We start from the raw sequence: 4898 nt of genomic DNA, 5'->3' as shown, positions 1-4898 counted from the left end.
TATTACCATGTAGGGCATTAACCAGTTTTGTACCTAACGAAGCAGTGATTCTAACAGTCTCTTTTGTGTTTAAAGGCTAGTAGATTCTGGGACACCTGAGGGGCTCAGTTGTTTGAGCGTCTGACTTTCGCTCGGGCCATGATGTCACAGTTTGTGAGTTCGATACCCACATTGGGCTCACTGCTGTCAGCACAGAGCTTGCCTTGGATCCTCTGCCCTCTCTCTCTCTGCCCCTCCCCTGCTCATGCTCTGTCTCTCAAAAAATAAAAGAATTTTTAAAAAATAATTAAGGCCAGTAGATTCTGCAAATGCTCTTTGAACCATCATTCCTGTCCTACTGGTTTGCTCGTTAGTTAAATACGTTATGGACACATGTTCATTTTATATTTGTATGCAAGTCATGAGTTGAACTTTTTGAAAATTATACTTTGACAGGAAGGAGATGAGGTCACATTAGGACAATAGGTTTAAAGAGCATGACGTTGATTCTCATCTGTATAGATGTTTATATGATCATTCTTTGAAAGAGGATTCATTAATTCTCATGTAATAATTGATGATTAGCTAGCCCCTTGATGAGCAAGAGGTAATTGGATTTTTTCAAACCTAACAGAGGTGTTGGTTGTTTTGGTTTTTTGGTTGGTTGTTTGCTTATTTTTCCTTTGGGGTTGGTTGTGGGTGAAGCCCACGCTGCCAGAATGGAAAGGAAGGGATTCTGAGTGATAGAACGATTAGGATCCTGATGGGTGCACATGTCACATTGAAGAGCAAGATTTCAGAGGCAGAGTGATTTGGGGGAAGTCAAGGCTATGGCACCATCATGGGAGAAGGTGGCTAACGCTCACTGGTGTACAGGAGTTAAGACAGAGAGCAGCTTCCGAGAACCAAAGGAGCCACGTGTGGGGATGTTGAACCCTCCCTCGTGGTGACAGACTAGTGGTGGCAACAGGGCTACCTTGCCGGATGATGTCTGATGAGCAAAGGAGTCAACATTTGAGACCATTTTTGGGATGAGAGGCATGAGTGGAGAAGTTGGCCATGAGAGACCCAATCATAAAAATTATTTGGGTGATATATGGGCATCTATATGAGGTTGCTGCCTGTCCTGCCCCAAGACACAGAGACACAGGTAACAGGTAAACCTCAGATGCCAGCCTCTATGCTGTTGACATCTCATTCCAAGCCTTTCTCAGAAAACAGCCTCCTCTGTCTCATGAGGGTCCACAGATGGGGAAAGCTGAGGCTATCTTCCCGCGCCATAGAAAGCTACACACAGCCTGGAAGCCTTTGGAACTGCAGGGCTATATGTCACTCTTGGTTAGCGGTCTACAGATTCTTTTTTAAAAGAAAATTTTTTTAATGTTTATTTATTTTTAAGAGAGAGACAGAGTGCGAGTGGGGGAGGGACAGAGAGAGAAAGACACAGAATCCGAAGCAGGCTCCAGGCTCTGAGCTATCAGCACAGAGCCTGATGCTGGGCTCGAACTCATGAGCTGTTTAAACTGTACACGAAAGAAGCCTCAGTGTTGTATATTGGCTCAGCTCCCTACTCTCTGTTGGGCATAATTTGCCACTTTACTCAGGACTACTAAAAAATGTGATGACGCTTTTAAGATGCCAGGATCCTGGGAAGAAAATATAAAAAGGAAAAGAACAATGTATAATAGACCCTACTGGTTATTTCTTCTGGATATATTCTTGTCCTAGAGGTAAAAAATAAATTCTCTTCCATCTTTTTTTTAAGTTTATTTAATTTTTTTTGAGAGAGAGGATTAGAGCACCAGGGTCAGGGCGGGGGGCCGGGGAGCACACAGAGGGAGAGAGAGAATCCCAAGCAGGCTCCACACTGCTAGTGCTGACCCCGATGTGGGGCTCAAACTCCCCAACCGTGAGATCATGACCTGAGTCGAAATCAAGAGTCGGACGCTCAACCAACTGAGCCACCGTAGGCACTCCTAGCAGTCTGCAGATTGTTAAACTTACTCCCTACCTCCTACCCTGGGGCTGCTATTCTGCTCCGGTTCGAGGTTCAAATGCCACCTCACGCTGCTGACCCCTGGGTGCTGGTCCAAACTAGGGAGCGTTGGGGCCCCCACTCATGAGGTCAGAGCCCCATGTAGGCATCTCCCAAACAAAACCAAACACCACACTTCTGTGCACTCATTGTGTGGGGCTGTTCCACTCTATGGGTCTTTCAGCTGCAAATTCCAGTTTTCTCTCTGTTGTGTTTTTGAACCTGTTTGCTTTTGATTATGGTATGATTTTGAAAGGGAAGAGTCACACACAATCTAGCTCCCTGTTTCCTTTCTCAGATGGAGTAATAAAGCTTATTTGTAGTGGAATTGTTTTTTTCCATTATGGCATATTTAGTTTTATTACTCTACTGCCTTGTGCTTTGAATTGCATAGGGGAAGCAATGCATAAAAGAATATTCCGTTGGTTTCCCCCCCCCCCCCACCCACCTCTTGTAGTTGATTGTGGAAAAGAGGATGTAGCATCCTATTAGTCATTCTGTACCATAGTGATTTTTTTTTGCCTGTGACCAACAGAATTACATTTTACACTCGAAAGAACTCTCCGAATGAACCCTTTCAATTCAACATATGTGGACGTAAGATTCAAAGTATGGCCAACCCCATGCATCACATCCAAAGTCCATTTCGTCCATGGTTGATGATTCCATGAATGCAATATGCTGCAGAGCACGATGGTGTGGGCTTCTGATGAGAAGCTGGAGCACGCTGTTTATTTTGTTCTTCGGTCTTTCTATCGAAACCACTTGAAAACATCACTTAACTAGGTAATTTGGGACAGCCTTTGGTTTACAGCCACCTTGGCTCCTTGGCTCATTTCTCTATCACTCTCGTCTTTGCCTTCTTAGGCCGGGAAAAAGGACAAGGAAAATCTCTCTCTTTGGCACCAAGGAGGTTCCTTAATTGTTCGAATATGCTTACAAAAGATATGGTTGTGTTTCACATGCAGGTTTTTTTTTTTTTTACGTGTTCTAAATTCTTTGGTTTGAATCCACATTTTTTACCATTTTTCAGTATGTGTTCTAACCTTGTTTTCTATCATGTTGGACCAAGTAGGCACTTTAATGAGACGCTTCTGCCTCTTTGTTTCTAGGAGAGAAAATGGAATCAGAGAGGAGGATGTTTGCCATGACTGAAATCCCCACAAATGGGAAGAAAGACTGATCAAACCCTATTGCTTCTGTCTCAATTTGTACAAATGAAAGGGAAGCAGATTTTTACCAATTTGTGACGGTCTCCAGGAAAGACGTGAGGGTGCTGAATATCCCAATTTTCTGTTGTTCAGTGGCCCGTCAGTTGCTTTAAAAAGCATCCTACTGATAAGGAGAAACCAGAACCCTCATACACTGCTTGGGGGAAGGTAAAATGGTGCATCTGCTGTGGAAAACAGTGTGGCAGTTCATCCTCAAAAAGTTAGACAGAGAATTACCATGTAACCCAGCAGCCCCACTCCTATGTATGTATATGCCCAGGAAAATTGAGAAACATTTGTCCACATGGAATTTGTACACAAATGTCCATAGTAGCATTATTCATAATAGTCAAAAAGTAGAAGCGACCCAAATGTCCGTTAGCTGATAAATGGGTAAATAACATGGTCTACTCATACAGTGGAATATTATTTGGCTGCAAAAAAGAATTCTAGTAAGATATTTAAATCAAAAATAAAAATAAATCATTGGGACAATTTCTTCAAATCAAGGAAGGCTTTATATCTAAACATGTAATAGTAATAATAATGCTCATTTGTTTATTATAGTTACCATTCTACATATCTCGTTTGATTCTCATGATAACCCTCAAAAGTAGTTATGATCATTCCCGTTTTCAGACAAGCAAACGGAAGTTCAAAGAGATACGATACTTTCTGAAGTCTTCTAGTTGTCCTGTTCCCAAAGCCTGGCCTTCTCATGGTTTCTGAAATGTGTGATGCCCTTGGCCTCAGGCTGGCAGAGGAAATTGGGGGTAGTGGTGAAAAGAACCAGCTGCAGTGTGGTTTTGTGTTTTCCGACAACTATTTCTTGGGGTGAAGAAGCAGGCTGGCCATCACGTGCAGTGGTCTTAGTCCTTAATAGTAGAGTTCTAGTTGGTAATTAGATAAAAGATTCAGGCACTAGGAGGTAGTTTTGCACCTGTACCCCAATAATAAATGGGAGGGCAGTACTGAATTCAGGGCTAAGAGGAGACATTACAATCTATTCAGTCATTCCAACTACTCAGGGGTAATCCTTTGCCCGTCTGTGGCTTGGTCTAGGTTTGAAGCAAGCTTCTTGGGTCCGCGGGTAGAGCTCTTCTAGTTGAGATTCAGGAGCCAGGTCACCCCGGGCAGGTCCTGGTTTCGTGCCCGTGGCTCCTTTCAGCTCCCAGCCCCTCCCAGCCCCACAGCCTGAGCTCCTCTGCCAATACGGACCCCGGTCCTAGCCCCAGTGTCCCAGACCCGTGCGACGCTGCCAGGCTTTGCACGGTTATTGGCACTTCAGCAGTACTCACGTGCTCTGTGCCTGCTGCCTTTTTTCTGGTCTCTGGTTTTTGAGCTCAGCTCTGTAATAAAATTCCGTTGCTGTGTTTTATTCAGTATTTCCATTCATTGGGAGCAGGACATCCTTTGTCATCATCTGGGTCTTCCACGTTGATCAGAATGTCTACATTTTTACTCTTTCTTTTGTGGCCTAAGTGTTACGGACTGAATGTTTGCATCCTCCCAAATACGCCTGTTGGAGCCCTCATCCCCGAAGCGGTGGCGTGAGGAGGTAGGGCGCTGGGCGGGGATCAGGGTAGAGCCCTCTCGTCATCTCCTTGGCCCTATTTAAAAGCTGTTGGTCTTAAATTCCACTTTATCCGATCTTCATATTGCCTCCACTCTCA

At 44.1% G+C, this 4898-nt stretch overlaps 1 long non-coding RNA gene across 1 annotated transcript; it reads left to right on the top strand.

Moving 5' to 3' along the window:
- Positions 1-1776: 1776 nt before the first annotated feature.
- On the top strand, positions 1777-4603 carry LOC109249739 (uncharacterized). The gene is made up of 2 exons (XR_002072738.2): positions 1777-2800; positions 3127-4603. It is a non-coding gene; the product is annotated as an uncharacterized LOC109249739 (long non-coding RNA).
- The last annotated feature ends 295 nt before the right edge of the window (positions 4604-4898 follow it).

Source organism: Panthera pardus, unplaced genomic scaffold (assembly GCF_024362965.1).
Source record: "Panthera pardus isolate Hobbes unplaced genomic scaffold, ASM2436296v1 HiC_scaffold_16, whole genome shotgun sequence".
In the NCBI taxonomy this organism is placed as follows: Eukaryota; Metazoa; Chordata; class Mammalia; order Carnivora; family Felidae; genus Panthera; species Panthera pardus.
The sequence above is the reverse complement of the archived record's forward strand: the minus strand, read 5'-3'. Positions and strand labels throughout refer to the sequence as shown.